This window comes from Bombina bombina, chromosome 12 (assembly GCF_027579735.1).
Source record: "Bombina bombina isolate aBomBom1 chromosome 12, aBomBom1.pri, whole genome shotgun sequence".
Taxonomy (NCBI): domain Eukaryota; kingdom Metazoa; phylum Chordata; class Amphibia; order Anura; family Bombinatoridae; genus Bombina; species Bombina bombina.
The window spans coordinates 18682518-18706548 of record NC_069510.1 but is presented as its reverse complement, the minus strand read 5'-3'; the positions used below and the strand labels follow the sequence as shown (position 1 = coordinate 18706548).

Here is a 24031-nt window from a genome sequence, read left to right as displayed (position 1 = left end):
ACTCAATGAGTTTCAATTAAGTAATAATATTTATTCAAGGGGATGTTTCAGGAATAGAACTCCCCTTCCTCAGACCAACCATATATATTTGTTTGTGGGTATGTATTTATATTTTGTTATTTAATACCAATATTTTAAAGCGACATTACATTTTTTCAGGAGTTTACTATTTCTTTCATGTAATTAGCAAGAGTCCATGAGCTAGTGACGTATGGGATATACATTCCTACCAGGAGGGGCAAAGTTTCCCAAACCTCAAAATGCCTACAAATACACCCCTCACCACACCCACAAATCAGTTTTACAAACTTTGCCTCCTATGGAGGTGGTGAAGTAAGTTTGTGCTAGATTCTACGTTGATATGCGCTCCGCAGCAGGTTGGAGCCCGGTTTTCCTCTCAGCGTGCAGTGAATGTCAAAGGGATGTGAGGAGAGTATTGCCTGTTTGAATTCAATGATCTCCTTCTACGGGGTCTATTTCATAGGTTCTCTGTTATCGGTCGTAGAGATTCATCTCTTACCTCCCTTTTCAGATCGACGATATACTCTTATATATATACCATTTCCTCTGCTGATTTTCGTTTAAGTACTGGTTTGGCTTTCTACAAACATGTAGATGAGTGTCCTGGGGTAAGTAAGTCTTATTTTCTGTGACACTCTAAGCTATGGTTGGGCACTTTTTTAATAAAGTTCTAAATATATGTATTCAAACATTTATTTGCCTTGACTCAGGATGTTCAACATTCCTTATTTTCAGACAGTCAGTTTCATATTTGGGATAATGCATTTGAATCAATCATTTTTCTTACCTTAAAAATTTGACTTTTTTTCCCTGTGGGCTGTTAGGCTCGCGGGGGCTGAAAATGCTTCATTTTATTGCGTCATTTTTGGCGCGGACTTTTTTGGCGCAAAATTTTTTTTCTGTTTCCGGAGTCATACGTGTCGCCGGAAGTTGCGTCATTTTTGATGTTCTTTTGCGCCAAAAATGTCGGCGTCCCAGACGTGGCGTCATTTTTGGCGCCAAAAGCATTTAGGCGCCAAATAATGTGGGCGTCTTATTTGGCGCTAAAAAAATATGGGCGTCGCTTTTGTCTCCACATTATTTGTCTCATTTTTCTTTGCTTCTGGTTGCTAGAAGCTTGTTCCTTGGCATTTTTTCCCATTCCTGAAACTGTCATTTAAGGAATTTGATCAATTTTGCTTTATATGTTGTTTTTTCTCTTACATATTGCAAGATGTCTCACGTTGCATCTGAGTCAGAAGATACTTCAGGAAAATCGCTGTCTGGTGCTGGAACTACCAAAGCTAAGTGTATCTGCTGTAAACTTTTGGTAGCTGTTCCTCCAGCTGTTGTTTGTATTAATTGTCATGACAAACTTGTTAATGCAGATAATATTTCCTTTAGTAATGTACCATTACCTGTTGCAGTTCCATCAACATCTAATGTTCAGAGTGTTCCTGATAACATAAGAGATTTTGTTTCTGAATCCATCAAGAAGGCTATGTCTGTTATTCCTCCTTCTAGTAAACATAAAAAATCTTTTAAAACTTCTCTTCATACAGATGAATTTTTAAATGAACATCATCATTCTGATTCTAATGACTCTTCTGGTTCAGAGGATTCTGTCTCAGAGGTTGATGCTGATAAATCTTCATATTTATTTAAAATGGAATTTATTCGTTCTTTACTTAAAGAAGTACTAATTGCTTTAGAAATTGAGGATTCTGGTCCTCTTGATACTAAATCTAAACGTTTAGATAAGGTCTTTAAATCTCCTGTGGTTATTCCAGAAGTTTTTCCTGTTCCTGGTGCTATTTCTGAAGTAATTTCCAGAGAATGGAATAATTTGGGTAATTCATTTACTCCTTCTAAACGTTTTAAGCAATTATATCCTGTGCCGTCTGACAGATTAGAATTTTGGGACAAAATCCCTAAAGTTGATGTGGCTATTTCTACCCTTGCTAAACGTACTACTATTCCTACGTCAGATGGTACTTTGTTTAAGGATCCTTTAGATAGGAAAATTGAATCCTTTCTAAGAAAAGCTTATCTGTGTTCAGGTAATCTTCTTAGACCTGCTATATCATTGGCTGATGTTGCTGCAGCTTCAACTTTTTGGTTGGAAACTTTAGCGCAACAAGTAACAGATCATGATTCTCATAATATTATTATTCTTCTTCAACATGCTAATAATTTTATCTGTGATGCCATTTTTGATATTATCAGAGTTGATGTCAGGTTTATGTCTCTAGCTATTTTAGCTAGAAGAGCTTTATGGCTTAAAACTTGGAATGCTGATATGTCTTCTAAATCAACTCTACTTTCCATTTCTTTCCAGGGTAACAAATTATTTGGTTCTCAGTTGGATTCTATTATCTCAACTGTTACTGGTGGGAAAGGAACTTTTTAACCACAGGATAAAAAATCTAAGGGTAAAAACAGGGCTAATAATCGTTTTTGTTCCTTTCGTTTCAACAAAGAACAAAAGCCTGATCCTTCATCCTCAGGAGCAGTTTCAGTTTGGAAACCATCTCCAGTCTGGAATAAATCCAAGCCTTCTAGAAAAGCAAAGCCAGCTTCTAAGTCCACATGAAGGTGCGGCCCTCATTCCAGCTCAGCTGGTAGGGGGCAGGTTACGTTTTTTCAAAGAAATTTGGATCAATTCTGTTCACAATCTTTGGATTCAGAACATTGTTTCAGAAGGGTACAGAATTGGTTTCAAGATAAGACCTCCTGCAAAGAGATTTTTTCTTTCCCGTGTCCCAGTAAATCCAGTGAAAGCTCAAGCATTTCTGAAATGTGTTTCAGATCTAGAGTTGGCTGGAGTAATTATGCCAGTTCCAGTTCTGGAACAGGGGCTGGGGTTTTATTCGAATCTCTTCATTGTACCAAAGAAGGAGAATTCCTTCAGACCAGTTCTGGATCTAAAAATATTGAATCGTTATGTAAGGATACCAACGTTCAAAATGGTAACTGTAAGGACTATCTTGCCTTTTATTCAGCAAGGGCATTATATGTCCACAATAGATTTATAGGATGCATATCTGCATATTCCGATTCATCCAGATCATTATCAGTTCTTGAGATTCTCTTTCCTGGACAAGCATTACCAGTTTGTGGCTCTGCCGTTTGGCCTAGCTACAGCTCCAAGAATTTTTTCAAAGGTTCTCGGTGCCCTTCTGTCTGTAATCAGAGAACAGGATATTGTGGTATTACCTTATTTGGACGATATCTTGGTACTTGCTCAGTCTTCACATTTAGCAGAATCTCATACGAATCGACTTGTGTTGTTTCTTCAAGATCATGGTTGGAGGATCAATTCACTAAAAAGTTCATTGATTCCTCAGACAAGGGTAACCTTTCTGGGTTTCCAGATAGATTCAGTGTCCATGACTCTGTCTTTGACAGACAAGAGACGTCTAAAATTGATTTCAGCTTGTCGAAACCTTCAGTCACAATCATTCCCTTCGGTAGCCTTATGCATGGAAATTCTAGGTCTTATGACTGCTGCATCGGACGCGATCCCCTTTGCTCGTTTTCACATGCGACCTCTTCAGCTCTGTATGCTGAATCAATGGTGCAGGGATTACACAAAGATATCTCAATTAATATTTTTTAAACCGATTGTACGACACTCTCTAACGTGGTGGACAGATCACCATCGTTTAATTCAGGGGGCTTCTTTTGTTCTTCCGACCTGGACTGTAATTTCAACAGATGCAAGTCTTACAGGTTGGGGAGCTGTGTGGGGATCTCTGACGGCACAAGGAGTTTGGGAATCTCAGGAGGTGAGATTACCGATCAATATTTTGGAACTCCGTGCAATTTTCAGAGCTCTTCAGTCTTGGCCTCTTCTGAAGAGAGAATCGTTCATTTGTTTTCAGACAGACAATGTCACAACTGTGGCATACATCAATCATCAAGGAGGGACTCACAGTCCTCTGGCTATGAAAGAAGTATCTCGACTTCTGGTTTGGGCGGAATCCAGCTCCTGTCTAATCTCTGCGGTTCATATCCCAGGTATAGACAATTGGGAAGCGGATTATCTCAGTCGCCAAACGTTGCATCCGGGCGAATGGTCTCTTCACCCAGAGGTATTTCTTCAGATTGTTCAAATGTGGGAACTTCCAGAAATAGATCTGATGGCGTCTCATCTAAACAAGAAACTTCCCAGGTATCTGTCCAGATCCCGGGATCCTCAGGCGGAGGCAGTGGATGCATTATCACTTCCTTGGAAGTATCATCCTGCCTATATCTTTCCGCCTCTAGTTCTTCTTCCAAGAGTAATCTCCAAGATTCTGATGGATTGCTCGTTTGTTCTGCTGGTAGCTCCGGCATGGCCTCACAGGTTTTGGTATGCGGATCTTGTCCGGATGGCCTCTTGCCATCCGTGGACTCTTCCGTTAAGACCAGACCTTCTGTCGCAAGGTCCTTTTTTCCATCAGGATCTCAAATCCTTAAATTTAAAGGTATGGAGATTGAACGCTTGATTCTTGGTCAAAGAGGTTTCTCTGACTCTGTGATTAATACTATGTTACAGGCTCGTAAATCTGTATCTAGAGAGATATATTATAGAGTCTGGAAGACTTATATTTCTTGGTGTCTTTCTCATCATTTTTCTTGGCATTCTTTTAGAATTCCGAGAATTTTACAGTTTCTTCAGGATGGGTTAGATAAAGGTTTGTCCGCAAGTTCTTTGAAAGGACAAATCTCTGCTCTTTCTGTTCTTTTTCACAGAAAGATTGCTAATCTTCCTGATATTCATTGTTTTGTACAAGCTTTGGTTCGTATAAAACCTGTCATTAAGTCAATTTCTCCTCCTTGGAGTTTGAATTTGGTTCTGGGGGCTCTTCAAGCTCCTCCTTTTGAACCCATGCATTCATTGGACATTAAATTACTTTCTTGGAAAGTTTTGTTCCTTTTGGCGATCTCTTCTGCCAGAAGAGTCTCTGAATTATCTGCTCTTTCTTGTGAGTCTCCTTTTCTGATTTTTCATCAGGATAAGGCGGTGTTGCGAACTTCTTTTGAATTTTTACCTAAGGTTGTGAATTCCAACAACATTAGTAGAGAAATTGTGGTTCCCTCATTATGTCCTAATCCTAAGAATTCTAAGGAGAAATCGTTGCATTCTTTGGATGTTGTTAGAGCTTTGAAATATTATGTTGAAGCTACTAAGTCTTTCCGAAAGACTTCTAGTCTATTTGTTATCTTTTCCGGTTCTAGAAAAGGCCAGAAAGCTTCTGCCATTTCTTTGGCATCTTGGTTGAAATCTTTAATTCATCATGCCTATGTCGAGTCGGGTAAAACTCCGCCTCAAAGGATTACAGCTCATTCTACTAGGTCAGTTTCTACTTCCTGGGCGTTTAGGAATGAAGCTTCGGTTGATCAGATTTGCAAAGCAGCAACTTGGTCCTCTTTGCATACTTTTACTAAATTCTACCATTTTGATGTATTTTCTTCTTCTGAAGCAGTTTTTGGTAGAAAAGTACTTCAGGCAGCGGTTTCAGTTTGAATCTTCTGTTTATGTTTTTCATTAAACTTTATTTTGGGTGTGGATTATTTTCAGCAGGAATTGGCTGTCTTTATTTTATCCCTCCCTCTCTAGTGACTCTTGCGTGGAAAGATCCACATCTTGGGTAGTCATTATCCCATACGTCACTAGCTCATGGACTCTTGCTAATTACATGAAAGAAAACATAATTTATGTAAGAATTTACCTGATAAATTCATTTATTTCATATTAGCAAGAGTCCATGAGGCCCACCCTTTTTTGTGGTGGTTATGATTTTTTAGTATAAAGCACAATTATTCCAATTCCTTATTTTATATGCTTTCGCACTTTTTTCTTATCACCCCACTTCTTGGCTATTCGTTAAACTGATTTGTGGGTGTGGTGAGGGGTGTATTTGTAGGCATTTTGAGGTTTGGGAAACTTTGCCCCTCCTGGTAGGAATGTATATCCTATACGTCACTAGCTCATGGACTCTTGCTAATATGAAAGAAATGAATTTATCAGGTAAGTTCTTACATAAATTATGTTTTTTGAAAAATTACTTTTTAATAAACTTGCTTTCTTCTCGTTTTGTTCTTTGTTGAAGAGCATACCAAGGCAGGTAAAAGCATTCTTGTACAACCTGTAAAACTGCTTCGATATAGTGCCCCAGACACGTGTACCCTCCTGAGCCTACCTATCTGTTTTTCCACAAAGGATACCAAGATAACAAAGTAAATGTAGTAACAGCAGTAAATTCTAAAGTTTTGTTTTTAATTTCACACATTTTTCATCATGAAAGAAAAACATTGTGTTAAGAAACAACAGCCAGGATATTTGTGTATATTCTCTTAAAGGGACATGAAACACAATGTTGTGTTTCTTTCATGATTCAGATAGAGCATGAACTTTCTAATTTATTTCTATTAACTAATTTGTTTCATTATCTTTGCATCCTTTGTTGAAAAGTGTACCTAGGTAGGCTCAGAAGCTGCTGATTGGTGGCTGCCCAAATAATTAAGGTTGCCATATTGCAGCGTTAAGGGAGGACACTCATGAACAATACATGTCAGGGGCTGTTTAAAGAAATGTTTCATTATAAGAACCCTGACATATGTATTTATCATATGTCTCCCCTTAAAGTGGCAATATGGCAACCCTACATATATGCCTCTTGCTATTGGATTTCAGATAGCTCCTTCAACAAAGAATAATACGAGAATGAAGAAAATTAGATAGCAAAAGTAAGTTGGAAAGTTATTTAAATTTGTATGATCGATTTAATTATTGTATGTCCCTTTAACTTGTGACTGTGCTTTCCTTTTTCTTATAGTTTTTGTATGACCTGTAGAGATGAAAACAGCCGAGTATAAATACAGATAAAGAGATACTGATAACCAATCAAGAGAGTGATGAAAGTCTCTAAACAAACCAGAAGAAAAGGTCTATTTGAAAAAGTAAACTGGATATTTATTTTTCTTCTCTAATTCATGAACGTTTAATGTTGACTGTGTGTCCCTTTAATGTGCAAAATAAAGGAAATTCTGTATATAATTTATAATTAAAACAGTCATTTTTATTATTATTTTTAGTTATTACAATCTTTTCATTTGTAAAACTATTAGTTTGTATTTTTTTTCTATTTGTAATAATGGTCCCTCCGTTCATAATCTATTTTCATTTTGTTACTACCTGGTTATCTGATTACAAGATTCATGAATGTGTAATGGTGAGTTAACCTGAACCATAAACCTTTCACTCCATCTGCTGGTGCTGTAGGAATTTGCACCCTCATTTTAAAAAAAATTAAGTATTTTTTTTTATCTGTCCTGATGAACTGGAAGAAATTGTAGCAACAAAAAGGTTGAATGTGATTGGAAACTAACAAGAACCTAGCTGTCTTTTCATCATTTTTCTACTAGAAGTCAGGACTGGGGCAGATTAGAACTGTGACTTGCATTAAAACATGATGGATTCAGCTCTCTGCATTAGTTATCTGGTCATTGCTATGGAACACTGAGCACTGCTGAATGGCAGGACAGACTGAGCTGGGCAAGACAGACTGCTCGTTTTATCTAAAGTACACTGTGAAGTAATTAAGCCCAATAAAATAGTGATGCCAAAAAATGTCCTATTGTTTTATTAAATGACTGAACAATATAAAGCAATATTAGGTTTGTTTTAAAGAGCATTAAAAACTGGTTATATAGTGTGGTAGATATATATATTTTACTGAGATATAGTGGACACATACGGCTGTGGTGCCCTTGTAAGAGCACTGCTTCCGAACCTCTCTTTGAACTTCAGAGGTAGCAGAGTTAAATCACCTTGATATGTCAGAGATGATTGACAAGCCTGGCTCTTGAGTGATTGGTTGCAAGAGCAGGGGGCGTGGCAAAAGTGTTTACTTGTGCAATCTTAAATGCGGGCAGCTCATGCTTCCTGACTGCCTGAATGCGAGAGGACAGGTTTCCTAGCTGCAAACCTTGTCTGTCATCATTTTGATAAATGGATTCCATAGGGTTTCCTCTTTATCATAGGGTAATTTAATACCTCTGAAATATGCCTGTTTTAATCACTAATGCAACAGTCTGTTCTAGCCCTTTAAATACTCTTTTTTTTTTCTTCCTTTAGCCACTGATGTACTTTATGTTACAACTTTCCTGATTGGCTCAGGGAATTGTGGAGGTGCGCAAAGTGTTAAAACCTGGTGAAGTAGTATTAAAGGAAATCAGAAGTCAAAATAAAACCTTCATTATTCAGATAAAACATTACAATTGTAAAACTCCAGTTTATTTCATATAGCAAACTGACATCTTGGTATCCTTTGTTTATCCTATGTGAGCATACTGAGGTATCACTCATGCACTGTCAAATGGGCAATATATGGCAACAGTGTAATAATTTTATATCTACAGTGCTTAAAGGGACACTAAACCCAAATGTTTTCTTTAATGATTCAGATAACGCGTGAAATTTTAAGCAACTTTCTAATTTACTCCTATTATCAATTTTTCGTCGTTCTCTTGCTATCTTTATTTAAAAAGCAGGAATGTGATGCATAGGAGCCGGACCATTTTTGGTTGAGAACCTGAGTTATGCTTTCTTATTGGTGGGTAAATGTCAGCCTCCAATAAGCAAGCACCATCCATGGTGCTGAACCTAAAATGGGCTGGCTGCTAAGATTTACATTCCTGCTTTTAAAATAAAGATAGCAAGAGAACGAAGAAAAATTGATTAAAATTTCATGCTCTATCTGAAACATGAAAGAAATGTGCACACTCTATCTCATCTATCATCGGATCTAAGATACCAAATGAGATGAAAATTTGATTAGTTTTAATTTGAATTCTTTACCTGAATCAGGAAAATTTCATTTTGAATTCTATGTCTCTTTACCAGCACACAAATTGCAAGGGGCTACTTGTAGATTAGACCATTAGGAATGTACAACTGTTTCTTGTATTTGTGATCCTCATTTATCGCCCAGGGTCCATGATACGGGGAAGCAACAAAATACTATAGAATCATGTGACAAAAGCAGTCACCCAACTTGTTTAAAGCAACATGAAACCCCCCCCAAAAAATATTTTATTATTCAGATAGAACATACATTTTTAAACAACTTTCCAATGTACTTGTATTATCAATTTTGCTTTGTTTTCTTGGTATCCTTTACTAAAGGAGCAGCAATGCAGTGCTGGGAGCTAGATGAACACATGGTTAAGCCAATGACAATAGACATATATGTGCAACCACCAATCAGCAGCTTGTTCATAGCTCCTAAGCCTACCTAGGTATCCTTTTCAGGATAGAAAGAGAACTAAGCAAATTCAATAGAAGTAAATGTGTTTAAAATGTTATGTTCTATCTGAATCATGAAAGAAACATTTTGGGTTTCATGTCCCTTTAAAGGAATGGTAAACACTATTATAACATTGTCTACTAACCATTAGTTTGTCACTGATTCAATTTACAATCCCATTTTCGTTTAATCTATTCTATATCAAATTTAAAGAAAATCTATCATTTACTTCTATGTTTGCCGCGATCCCCCGCCGGCCCCCCTTGCAGCAATAAATCATTCTCTCTGACACGTCTCGTCCCCGTAGACACGCACGAAAATGCGTGTCTACGGGCTTGGTTGCCCACGTCATTAAAGGAGGGAATAGCGTTGCGGTTACATATGCGCAAACTAAATTCCTTAGCCGCATGTTGTAAATTACAAGTCGTTATTTATACACAATGCGCGTCCACAATTTTTTTGGTGCATGCGTACTACGCTTAACCTAAATTGTCTGGCTACGCCAAAGTAAACATTGAATCATTTCATACACATCGATTCATTGTTTACTTGTAGCAGATACAGTAAGTATTGTTCATTTTTAAATTTTATTGATATACCACCAATTTTGAAGCTATATATTTTCATTGTCAATGCTCGTTTTTGATAGGGGGAACATAATTTCAACTGCGTTCTTGTGTGCTATCCGTGAACAAAGTAAACAATGAATGTCGTGATTCAATGTTTACTTTGTTCATTGATAAATCGGAAATTTGTGCATGCACTCTTTAATGGCCATATCGGGAGCACGCAGAGGCAGTGACGAAAACAGCAGGTGGGATAGCTGCACACGTCACTGAGATGAATACTAAATCTACCATGGGGCGGAGTTGGCTCTCGTAAAGGAGAAATATTAGAAGAGATGAATAAAATATAATGTATATGTACTTTGCATTGATGCATCGCAATTAGAATTGACTTTACCATTCCTTTAATTATGTGAATGTGTGAGATCTATATATTTTTATTTTGTGCAATTATAATGAATTAATTCTCCTAATATACATACAGTATATACTTCTTTATAATTAATGTTTGTGTTTAAAAATAAATTATATAAAATGAAAGCTGAATGCAAGAACAGAGGGGAATGGTAAAGTACCACATTGCTTGTTGTAGCTGTTCCGCTTTGAAGGGGAAATAGATAGAAAGATATTAAAGGCAGGGAAATGGTAAAGTACCACATTGCTTGTTGTAGCTGTTGTGCTTTGAAGGGGAAATAGATAGAAAGATATTAAAGGCAGGGAAATGGTAAAGTACCACATTGCTTGTTGTAGCTGGTCCGCTTTGCCGTGGAAATAGATAGAAAGATATTAAAGGCAGGGAAATGGTAAAGTACCACATTGCTTGTTGTAGCTGGTCCGCTTTGCCGTGGAAATAGATAGAAAGATATTAAAGGCAGGGAAATGGTAAAGTACCACATTGCTTGTTGTAGCTGGTCCGCTTTGCCATGGAAATAGATAGAAAGATATTAAAGGCAGGGAAATGGTAAAGTACCACATTGCTTGTTGTAGCTGGTCCGCTTTGCCGTGGGAATAGATAGAAAGATATTAAAGGCTCTGGTGGGAGGAATGAGACTTGCAGGGAAATCAGACACCTCAAGCTTCTATGTAAAAATAGTTTCTGTCCCATGATCTCTATAGAGACCAAAATAATAGCCCTTAATAAAAATATAATTCTAGGAATCCTCTTTATCTCCATAGCAAGCACAGAGAAGCACATTGTGGGTGCTCATTAGTAAGATATGTGAATCCAAGGAAGAGGCGGATAAATCTCATTTATTAATATGATTTATCCTCCTTGTTATTTTTTCCGAATAAATCCTTAGTACAAACCTCTTATTATCAGAAGAGCCACCTGCTCAGCTTTACCTGGAGCAAACTTAAAGGGACATTTAATACAGTGGAATTGCATTATCAACATATGCATAATAAAAAGACAATTCAATTGTATATAAGCAGTAGTTTTTTTTCTGGCAAATTTCAATTTGTTGCCCCCGTATCATGTGACAGCCATCAGCCAATCACAGACTCATATACGTAGACACTGTAAACTCTTGCACATGCTCAGTAGGAGCTTGTGCCTCAGAAAGTGTGCACATGTTACATTTTTACTGTTCACAAATTGATAATGTTAGAAATTTGATTTTTGTTTTTTAAATTGCATGCTCTATCTAAATCATGAAACTTTAATATTACCTTTAGTGTCCCTTTAACTGCGATTAACCCCTTCTTTCTCCTGTTAAGTGTGGTCAGTCCACGGGTCATCATTACTTCTGGGATATTAACTCCTCCCCAACAGGAAGTGCAAGAGGATCACCCAGCAGAGCTGCTATATAGCTCCTCCCCTCTACGTCACACCCAGTCATTCTCTTGCACCCAACTAATAGATAGGATGTGTGAGAGGAGTGTGGTGATTATACTTAGTTTTTATATCTTCAATCAAAAGTTTGTTATTTTAAAACAGCACCGGAGTGTGTTGTTCCTTCTCAGGTAGAATTTGAAGAAGAATCTACCTGAGTTTTTGTATGATTTTAGCCGGCGTTGTTAAGATCATTTTGCTGTTCTCGGGCATCTGAGGAGTGAGGTAAACTTCAGATCAGGGGACAGCGGGCAGGTTCACCTGCAAAGAGGTATGTAGCAGCATATTATTTTCTGAGGAATGGAATTGACTGAGAAAATACTGCCAATACCGATATAATGTAAGTTCAGCCTTAAATGCAGTAGTAGCAACTGGTATCAGGCTGTCATGTATGTATATTTACACTTCAGTATTCTGGGGAATGGCACTTCACTGGGATAATACTGTATGCATAAAACTTTTAGCCTAACTTGCAGTGGGAACGACTAGCAGCAGGCTTTCTAATGACACTTCATTTATTTGATGTTAAACGTTTTTGCTGGCATGTTAAATCGTTTAATTATCTGAGGTAGTGGGTGAAAAATTGTTTTGGGCACTGTTTTTTTCCACTTGGCGGTCGTTTTATTTAATTTAAGACAGTTTACTGATCTCCCTCACTGTTGTGTGTGAGGGGGAGGGGCCTATTTTGGCGCTTTTGCTACGCATCAGAAATTCAGTCACAAGTCTGTCTTCTTCCCTGCATGATCCGGATCGTCTCTACAGACTCAAGGGTCTTCAAAAATTATTTTGAGGGAGGTAATCACTCACAGCAGACCTGTGAGATTGTGCTTTGACTGTGATAAAAAACGTTTATATTCTGTACATTTTTTCTGCTATTTAAGGGTTAGTTATCCATTGCTAATGGGGGCAATCCTTTGCTAAATTGTGTTTTTACCGGAAAGAATTTGATTTTATAGTTTCTCCGGTTCATTGTTACTCAACTGTCATAATTTTTTTCTGTGCTTCTTAAAGGCACAGTACGTTTTTCATATTACTTGTAAATTGAGTTGAAAAGTATTTCCAAGTTTGCTAGTTTAATTGCTAGTGTGTTAAACATGTCTGACTCAGAGGAATATCTCTGTGCTATATGTGCTAAAGCCAAAGTGCAGCCCAATAGAAATTTATGTACTAATTGCATTGATGCTACTTTTAAATAAAAGTCAATCTGTACAAATTGAACATCATTCACCAAACAACGAGGGGAAAGTTATGCCGACTAACTTGCCTCACGTGTCAGTACCTGCATCTCCCGCTCGGGAGGTGCGTGATATTGTAACGCCGAGTACTTCAGGGCGGCCATTACAAATCACATTACAGGACATGGCTAATGTTATGACTGAAGTTTTGTCTAAATTACCAGAACTTAGAGGTAAGCGTGATCACTCTGGGGTGAGAACAGAGTGCGCTGATAATAATAGGGCCATGTCAGATACTGCGTCACAATATGCAGAACATGAGGACGGAGAGCTTCAATCTGCAGGTGACGGTTCTGATCCCAATAGAGTGGATTCAGACATTTCTAACTTTAAGTTTAAGCTTGAAAACCTCCGTGTACTGCTAGGGGAGGTATTAGCGGCTCTGAATGATTGTAACACCGTTGCAATCCCAGAGAAATTATGTAGGCTGGATAGATACTATGCGGTACCGGCGAGTACTGACGTATTTCCTATACCTAAGAGGCTTACTGAGATAATTACTAAGGAGTGGGATAGGCCCGGTGTACCCTTTTCCCCCCCTCCTGTATTTAGAAAAATGTTTCCAATAGACGCCACCACACGGGACTTATGGCAGACGGTCCCTAAGGTGGAGGGAGCGGTTTCTACTCTGGCTAAGCGTACCACTATCCCGGTGGAGGATAGCTGTGCCTTTTCAGATCCAATGGATAAAAAATTTGAGGGTTACCTTAAGAAAATGTTTGTTCAACAAGGTTTTATATTGCAACCCCTTGCATGTATTGCGTCTGTCACGGCCGAGGCCGCTTTTTGGTCCGAGTCTCTGGAAGAGACTCTTGACTCAATAACTATAGATGAGATTTCAAACAAGCTTAAAACACTTAAGCTAGCTAATTCATTTGTTTCAGATGCCGTAGTACATTTAACTAAACTTACGGCTAAGAATTCCGGATTCGCCATTCAGGCACGCAGAGCACTGTGGCTAAAATCCTGGTCAGCTGACGTTGCTTCTAAATCTAAATTACTTAATATACCTTTCAAAGGGCAGACCTTATTCGGGCCCGGTTTGAAAGAAATTATCGCTGACATTACAGGAGGTAAAGGCCATGCCCTGCCTCAAGACAGAGCCAAACCTAGGGCTAGACAGTCTAATTTTCGTTCCTTTCGTAATTTCAAGGCAGGAGCAGCATCAACTTCCTCTGCACCAAAACAGGAAGGAGCTGTTGCTCGCTACAGACAAGGCTGGAGACCTAACCAGTCCTGGAACAAGGGCAAGCAGGCCAGAAAACCTGCTGCTGCCCCTAAGACAGCATGAATTGAGGACCCCCGATCCGGGAACGGATCTAGTGGGGGGCAGACTTTCTCTCTTCGCCCAGGCTTGGGCAAGAGATGTCCAGGATCCCTGGGCGTTAGAGATCATATCTCAGGGATATCTTCTGGACTTCAAATCCTCTCCCCCAAAAGGGAGATTTCATCTGTCAAGGTTGTCAACAAACCAAATAAAGAAAGAGGCGTTTCTACGCTGTGTACAAGATCTTTTACTAATGGGAGTGATCCATCCGGTTCTGCGGTCGGAACACGGACAGGGGTTTTACTCAAATCTGTTTGTGGTTCCCAAGAAAGAGGGAACCTTCAGACCAATCTTGGATTTAAAGATCCTAAACAAATTCCTAAGAGTTCCATCGTTCAAAATGGAAACTATTCGGACAATCCTACCCATGATCCAAAAGGGTCAGTACATGACCACAGTGGATTTAAAGGATGCTTACCTTCACATACCGATTCACAAAGATCATTACCGGTATCTAAGGTTTGCCTTCCTAGACAGGCATTACCAGTTTGTAGCTCTTCCATTCGGATTGGCTACGGCTCCAAGAATCTTCACAAAGGTTCTGGGTGCTCTTCTGGCGGTACTAAGACCGCGAGGAATTTCGGTAGCTCCGTACCTAGACGACATTCTGATACAAGCTTCAAGCTTTCAAACTGCCAAGTCTCATACAGAGTTAGTACTGGCATTTCTAAGGTCGCATGGATGGAAGGTGAACGAAAAGAAGAGTTCTCTCTTTCCACTCACAAGAGTTCCCTTCTTGGGGACTCTTATAGATTCTGTAGAAATGAAGATCTATCTGACGGAAGACAGGTTAACAAAGCTTCAAAATGCATGCCGTGTCCTTCATTCCATTCAACACCCGTCAGTGGCTCAATGCATGGAGGTGATCGGCTTAATGGTAGCGGCAATGGACATAGTACCCTTTGCACGCCTACATCTCAGACCGCTGCAATTGTGCATGCTAAGTCAGTGGAATGGGGATTACTCAGATTTGTCCCCTACTCTGAATCTGGATCAAGAGACCAGAAATTCTCTTCTATGGTGGCTTTCTCGGCCACATCTGTCCAGGGGGATGCCATTCAGCAGGCCAGATTGGACAATTGTAACAACAGACGCCAGCCTACTAGGTTGGGGCGCTGTCTGGAATTCTCTGAAGGCTCAGGGATCATGGACTCAGGAGGAGAGTCTCCTGCCAATAAACATTCTGGAATTGAGAGCAGTTCTCAATGCCCTTCTGGCTTGGCCCCAGTTAACAACTCGGGGGTTCATCAGGTTTCAGTCGGACAACATCACGACTGTAGCTTACATCAACCATCAAGGAGGGACAAGAAGCTCCCTAGCGATGATGGAAGTATCAAAGATAATTCGCTGGGCAGAGTCTCACTCTTGCCACCTGTCAGCAATCCACATCCCGGGAGTGGAGAACTGGGAGGCGGATTTCCTAAGTCGTCAGACTTTTCATCCGGGGGAGTGGGAACTTCATCCGGAGGTCTTTGCCCAAATACTTCGACGTTGGGGCAAACCAGAGATAGATCTCATGGCGTCTCGACAGAACGCCAAGCTTCCTTGTTACGGGTCCAGATCCAGGGATCCGGGAGCGGTCCTGGTAGATGCTTTGACAGCACCTTGGACCTTCGGGATGGCTTATGTGTTTCCACCCTTCCCGATGCTTCCTCGATTGATTGCCAGAATCAAACAGGAGAGAGCATCGGTGATTCTAATAGCGCCCGCGTGGCCACGCAGGACTTGGTATGCAGATCTAGTGGACATGTCATCCTGTCCACCTTGGTCTCTGCCTCTGAGACAGGACCTTCTGATCCAGGGTCCCTTCAAACATCAAAATCTAATTTCTCTGAAGCTGACTGCTTGGAAATTGAACGCTTGATTTAATCAAAACGTGGATTTTCTGAGTCAGTAATTGATACCTTAATACAGGCTAGGAAGCCTGTTACCAGAAAGATTTACCATTAAATATGGCGTAAATACTTATATTGGTGCGAATCCAAGAGTTACTCATGGAGTAAGGTTAGGATTCCTAGGATATTGTCTTTTCTACAAGAAGGTTTAGAAAAGGGTTTATCCGCTAGTTCCTTAAAGGGACAGATCTCAGCTCTGTCCATTCTTTTACACAAACGTCTGTCAGAAGTTCCAGACGTTCAGGCTTTTTGTCAGGCTTTGGCCAGGATTAAGCCTGTGTTTAAAACTGTTGCTCCACCATGGAGTTTAAACTTAGTTCTTAACGTTTTACAGGGTGTTCCGTTTGAACCCCTTCATTCCATTGATTTCAAATTGTTATCTTGGAAAGTTCTGTTTTTAATGGCTATTTCCTCGGCTCGAAGAGTCTCTGAGTTATCTGCCTTACATTGTGATTCTCCTTATCTGATTTTTCATTCAGACAAGGTAGTTCTGCGTACTAAACCTGGGTTCTTACCTAAGGTGGTCACTAACAGGAATATCAATCAAGAGATTGTTGTTCCATCTTTGTGTCCTAATCCTTCTTCAAAGAAGGAACGTCTTCTACACAATCTAGATGTAGTCCGTGCCCTGAAATTTTATTTACAGGCAACTAAAGATTTTCGACAAACGTCTTCCCTGTTTGTCGTTTATTCTGGTCAGAGGAGAGGTCAAAAAGCTTCTGCTACCTCTCTCTCTTTTTGGCTTCGTAACATAATACGTTTAGCTTATGAGACTGCTGGACAGCAGCCTCCTGAAAGAATTACAGCTCATTCTACTAGAGCTGTGGCTTCCACTTGGGCCTTTAAGAATGAGGCCTCTGTTGAACAGATTTGCAAGGCTGCAACTTGGTCTTCTCTTCATACTTTTTCCAAATTTTACAAATTTGACACTTTTGCTTCTTCGGAGGCTGTTTTTGGGAGAAAGGTTCTTCAGGCAGTGGTTCCTTCCGTATAAAGAGCCTGCCTGTCCCTCCCGTCATCCGTGTACTTTAGCTTTGGTATTGGTATCCCAGAAGTAATGATGACCCGTGGACTGACCACACTTAACAGGAGAAAACATAATTTATGCTTACCTGATAAATTCCTTTCTCCTGTAGTGTGGTCAGTCCACGGCCCGCCCTGTTTTTTATGGCAGGTCTAAATTTTTAAATTATACTCCAGTCACCACTGCACCCTTTAGCTTCTCCTTTCTCGTTGGTTCTCGGTCGAATGACTGGGTGTGACGTAGAGGGGAGGAGCTATATAGCAGCTCTGCTGGGTGATCCTCTTGCACTTCCTGTTGGGGAGGAGTTAATACCCCAGAAGTAATGATGACCCGTGGACTGACCACACTACAGGAGAAAGGAATTTATCAGGTAAGCATAAATTATGTTTTTTTGTGAATATTAGAGATTTTATTTGCATTTTTGCTATCACTCTGTTTAAACAAAACTAGAGCTTTTTTTTACGTACCTATAACATATCTCTCTCCCATCGCTCCCATTTCTCTCTCTCCTCTCTCTCCCTCTACTCTCTTTCTCTTTTCTCTCTCTCTCCTCTCTCTCCCTCTACTCTCTTTCTCTTTTCTCTCTCTCTCCTCTCTCTCCCTCTACTCTCTTTCTCTTTTTTCTCTCTCTCTGTCTGTGTCTCTCTGTCTCCTCTCTCTCTCTCCTTCTCTCTCTCTTTCTCTCTCCCTCTCTCTCTCCTTCCCTCTCCTCTCTATCTTTCCTTCTCTTTCTCTCTCTCTCTTTCTCTCCTACTCTGTCTCTCTCTCTCCTCTCTATCCTCTCTTTCTCTCCCTCCTTCTCTTTCTCATTCTTTCTCTCTCTCTCTCTCTCTCTCTCTCCTACTCTGTCTCTCTCTCCATCCCTCTCTTTCTCTCTCTCCTCATTCTCTCTGTCTCTCTGTCTCTCTTTTTTCTTACTTTCTTTCCCTATCTTTCTTGCATGTGTGTGTGTGTGTGTGTGTGTCTGTGTGCGCATGCATGTGTGTGTGTGTGCGCATGCATGTGTATGTGTGTGTGCATGTATGTGTGCATGCATGTGTATGTGTGTATATGTTTGTGCCTGTGTATCTGCTAACAGTAATCCAGCTACCTGTTTGTTAAGGTAACTGTGTACTGCATAAACAAATTTCTTTTCTTTTTTTAACAACCTTGGCAATTGGAAATGCCTAAAATTTGGTGTATCATTTTTTAAATGATGTATTTAATCAATAGGTAATATTTTTTATCTATTATCACTGAAAATGATTAGCAAACCTACGACTAATGCTGCTGTAACGACCTTTATGCAGTTTGTCATGCAGATAGATTCTCTTGTTCAGAAGCTGCTGTCATTGTCTGTCTGATTAGTGAAAAGTGAGCAGTGGTTGCTGCAATATAAAGCGTTATGGTCGGCTGAAAAAATAAATCAAATTGCCAAAGCAGAAATTTGGAATAGGACATTTGTGATGCTGTAGTTGCAGGTGTTGACCTGCATTGTGCTGTAGCCTTGTAAGGCTGTAAGAACTCTGCAGTGTTTTTTGTTTTTTTGAGAAAGTGCTTTTTCCCAGACGGTTGCAGTTTCCTGATGTGCTTGCAATAATTTATTCACTACAATTTTTGTGTACTATAATTGTTTATTTTGTATACTATCAATGGCTGATTGCACCCAATTATGGGCTATATTATGAGTTGAGCGCAAATTAACGCTCCTGCTTGAGTGTTTATTAGGCTAGAATTTTTATGCCTATAATCGGGTTTCGCTTGTACTACAAGTTAAAAGTAAACTGTTTTCGCTCTAGCGGTAACCCAACAATCACAAAAATCTGAAGTTAGTGTATCGCGTGTGCATTAACATATTCTCCTATATAAGTGAATGGAGAAAAAAAAAGTGAAAAAAACTCTCCACTCTCGCGCAAACCCGACATGAAAATATGAATCTTTCACATCCCAATATTCTGCACATAACAGAATATGTTCTATTTATTCATAAATAAATATTTCTACATATATCTGATGGTATTTTGGCACAATAAATAGTTATACCTATATATAGGTATAGATATCTACAGATATATATAGGAATATATGTAATGCATAAATATACTTTTACATGTTTTCCTCTACTTAAAGACAAAGGGCTCCAATGCATATCTATATATATATATATATATATATACACCCTCACCGGCCACTTTATTAGGTACACCTGTTCAATTGCTTGGTAGCACAAATTGCTAAGCAGCCAATTGCATGGTAGCAACTCAATGCATTTAGGCATCTAGACGTGGTGAAGACGACTTGCTGAAGATCAAACTGAGCATCAGAATGGGGAAGAAAGGGGATTTAAGTGACTTTGAACGTGGCATGGTTGTTGGTGCCAGACGGGCTGGTCTGAGTATTTCAAAAACTGCTTATCTACTGGGAGTTTCACGCACAACCATCTATAGGGTATACAGAGAATGGTCAGAAAAAGAGAAAATATCCAGTGAGCGGCAGTTGTGTTGACGAAAAAGCCTTGTTGATGTCAGAGGAGAATGGGCAGACTGGTTTGAGATGATAGAAAAGCAACAGTAACTCAAATAACCACTCGTTACAACCAATGAATGCACAATACCATCTCTGAACGCTTAACACGTTGAACCTTGATGCAGATAGCTACTGCAGCAGAAGACCACACTGGGTGCCACTCCTGTCAGCTAAGAACAGGAAAATGAGGCTACAATTAGCACAAGCTCACCAAAATTGGACAATAGAAGATGCCTGCTCCGATGAGTCTCGATTTCAGCTGCGACATTCAGATGGTAGGGTCAGAATTTGGCGTAAACATCATGAAAGCATGGATCCATCCTGCCTTGTATCAATGGTTCAGGCTGCTGGTAGTGGTGTAAGGGTGTGGGGGATATTTTCTTGGCAGACTTTGTGCCCATTAGTATTAATTGAGCATCATTTAAATGCCACAGCCTACCTGAGTATTGTTGCTGACCATGTCCATCCCTTTATGACTATAGTGTACTTGTGACGGATACCCCGGCTATCCCGACTGGGTAGCTCCGCCAAACGGGTCCTGCTTCCTCCCTGCCGACTGCAGCTATGTAGCTGGCAAGTGACCACAGCCTGTAGCCACCCCTGATGCCCGACAGCACCAGTATTCAGGGTCCCACCCTGTGGCAGACTCTAGCTACCCAGACTGGATAGCTCTACCTGAGGGTCCTTCCTCTGCCTGGAACAGGCTGCTATGTAGCCCAGGAAAGTGATTTTAGCTGGAGCCCACCCAAATAACTAGACAGACTAGCATTCAGGTGAAACAAGAACTGATTTTATTGAAAACACACACTCCTTTTATACACACAGCTCATCTTGATAAGAGCCTGGACAATCCCACTATTTTCCCACCATTCCCGCCCCTCCAGACAGCCCAGCAACTCCATAGGAGCTATAGTTCCACATAATCCCAGTACATAGGGGTGGAGGTTTCGGGGTGATCCGAAATAGAGCGGCAGGGTGTCATTTTAAAGCTCTCTGTCCCCAGATGCCACAGTCCAAAAATCAGCGTGATTCATTACTGGGGACCGGAGTTACAATCCATTGAAGTTATGGGGGGTAGGGGTGTCCAAAAACCCTGGTTCCAAAAGGAGCTCCCCTCCAATAATTCCCCCAGCTCTTGTCCTTCCTAGGGGTTATCAATACCCAAAAGAGCGGAGCTCTGGGGCAAAGGGCTGCTGGAGCGACCAGGGGTAAAGTTAGCGGGTGTCCTGCTGTCCTGTGGCCTACTTGGAGTTCCAGGAGCCCGGCCAGCCTGAGAGGAGTTAGGCGGGTGTCCCTTGTGAGGCGGCCGACTGGGAGTTCCAGGAGCCTGGCCAGCCTAGGAGGGTTTTCCTGGTCATACACCAGCTTTTCACAAAACAAGCAAACAAAAGCTTCCAGAGATTGTCGTTGCTCTGAAGAGCCCAAAACCACTGAGAAACAACAGGGGTGAGGTTGTAGGGGGGTGGGGGGTAGCCTTAGCTGTCTGGTATCCGTGACAGTACTCATCTTCTGATGGCTACTTCTAGCAGGATAATGCAGCATGTCACAAAGCTCAAATCATCTCAAACTGTTTTCATGAACATGACAAAGAGTTTACTGTACTCCAATGGCCTCCACAGTCACCAGATCTCAATCCAATAGAGCACCTTTAGGATGTGGGGGAACGGGAGATTTGCATTATGGATGTGCAGCCAACAAATCTGCAGCAACTGCGTGATGCTATTTTGTCAATATGGACCAATATCTCTGAGGAATGTTTCCAACACCTTGTTGAATCTATGCCACAAAGAATATTAAGGCAGTTCTGAAGGCAAAAGGGGTACAAGGGGAAAACCGATCTCAAAAATTCATTATCTAAAACATAAAATGATAAGTAAGTAAATATGAGAGATCAGTAAATGAAGAATATAAAATCTGTGAATCATCAAGTGCAAAATAATGCAAAATGGTGCAAGTCCACTCAAATATTCCTGTAATGTGAATCCCCTTACCAGAATTTACCTCAATCTAATGAGGTAAGTTGCCGCACTGCAAGGGGTAATCGGGTACTGGTACAGGTAAGTCCGGTATGGCGAGGGATGTCTTTATAATCTCATCCACCTTTTGGAGTATGTAGTAAAGAAAAAATTCACATCCAGTTGTTTCCTCCCAGAATATTCAAATATGCCATCCACCTTTTGGAGTTTGTAGCTTTATTTTTTCCCCCTCACAAGGAAATGAGCCCATGAAAGAGAAGAATCATATATAGTGTAATACAGTTTTTAATATATAATTACAAACAAAACAAGCAATCATTAAACTCACATGAAGTAACCTCAAACAGTGTGAGGTATTTTTATAGCATAAGAGTGAATAACTCCATTCGGTTAAAATGCAGAGAACAGTATGGCAAAAGTTCCAAAATCCGCATAGAACAGGAGGTAAATCAATACAGACAAACCGGTAATGGATACCCAATAATGACGTAAAGTTTAAAATAAGTTTAAATCAGTTCATTCAAGTAACAAAATACCCTGAAAGGATCAAGATGAGTTCCTTCTTCCTCATTTTTAACTTTTACATTTGCTGGTGAGTTTGCACTATCCTCTAATGTACTTGTTTTTTAACGGCTGCTAAATATTCTCCCCCCAATCAGTGCAACCTTTGGTGCTGCTTGTTTACAGATCAGTTCTCTGACCTGTTACATTCTACTTGCATGTATGTATACATGAATAAGGACCATGTAGGTCCGAAATGTCGCCTTTTTATGGTTGTTGTACCTTAATAAAAGAATTTTTCACCTTTAAAGAAGCAAGACTGTGCTGTGGTGCTGTTACACTTTGTATATATGGACTATATATATATATATATATATATATATATATATATATATATATATATATATATATATATATAAGAAGCACACCAGCTATACCAGGTTTTAATCTGTAGTGAGTGCAGATGAAGGTAAATAAAAGTTCCTCTGGTGCAAGGAGGTTCCCAAGGTAATTAATAACAGGAAAAGAACAAAAGGGAGGGGTAACCTTTAAGCCAGCAGTTACTCATCAATAAAAAATTGTACCTGAATAGAAGAAATTGTCTCACAAACAGACAAGAACCAGTATCAAGTATTTATTGCCAAATAACACAATAAGTACAAATAAAGATTATTGTGTGCACCAAACATAAATAACAAAACACATATATCACCCCTAAAGTTCTTTGTCACTAGATAGGAATAGTGAAATATTCTTATCCTGCAATTATGGTGGTCTCCATGTAAAAGGAGAGGTGAGAGGCAGCTAGAAAAGTCATGCAGAGGCTAAGAGAAGCAAACACAGCAAAAAGCAAGCTCTCCAAATATCTGCCGGTCACAGAAGTTATAACGTTGCCCCCAAGATAGCAAGCTAACCCCTTGTTAGCATCATGCAGCAGGCAGGAGTAATGCAAAGGAATTAGTAGCAAATAGATGTCAAACGTGTTTTCCAGGGAGATATATAGGACGGTTGTGACTGTAAGGTAATTCGGTCTTGTGTTATGTCCACCTAGAGTCGTTATGGAGAGGAACAGATTATACAGACTGTATTAGTTCAGGCTGTGTTCTTTTTACTCACGGAAACCAAAGTTCCATCGCAGGAGTGACCTCACACTACTACCGCTCCATCGGATCGAGGAGGTTTTCCAAAGATTCTTCACACACTCTCGACTCACTGGATTCTGTGCCGAAAACCTTACACAGCCTAGCAAACTGTCCTGCAAACACACCAAGCTCACAGAACTCCTGTGGGCGTGGCCAAAACAGCTACACGTGTTTCACCCAAACTTGCGTTATTATTGGGCTTCCTCAGGCATGTGATGCCATTGTCCATATTGCTTGCCTTTAAATAAAAAATATCCCAGGTGAAATTGTTAACCCGTTTGGTGCCTGCATCTATCAGTGAATTTACATCACTAAGTAAAGATAAAAATAAGGGTAAGTTTTAAAATGGCAGCAGTGGCTGGCAATATCTCAGCAACCTACATTTAATCACATTATTCATGACATATTTACAAAGATCAAAATTCAATATTTGGTAAGGATATCAATGTACTTTTGTGTGGTTGCCTGAATACATATATATTGTGATCTGTTTAAAGGGACATTTTATTTACCGCTTTAGGATTAATTTTTTCCAGTTGACAGTTTAATTATACTAGAAACACTCCTATGAACAAATACCCTAGAGACCACCCTTTTATGTAGGTTACAATTTTGGTCATAAAGCATAGTTTGAACTCTGTAAAAATAACATATAGAATAAGGATACACAGTACAGGGTACTGAGAATTCGAGGGGAGATACTCTGGATAAGCCAGAATATGATCTATTT

General features: G+C 39.8%; 1 long non-coding RNA gene across 2 annotated transcripts in view; it reads left to right on the top strand.

Annotated features, from left to right (window-relative positions):
• The window catches only part of LOC128643165 (uncharacterized), a 173704-nt gene that overhangs the window by 111952 nt on the left and 37721 nt on the right, over positions 1–24031 (top strand). The window contains exon 4 of one of the 2 annotated variants that reach the window (XR_008399780.1): positions 6825–7076. The exons of the other annotated variant lie outside the window; for it this stretch is intronic. This is a non-coding gene — a long non-coding RNA (uncharacterized LOC128643165). Of the gene's footprint in view, positions 1–6824; positions 7077–24031 lie in introns of those variants that run through there. 2 annotated transcript variants of the gene reach the window in all.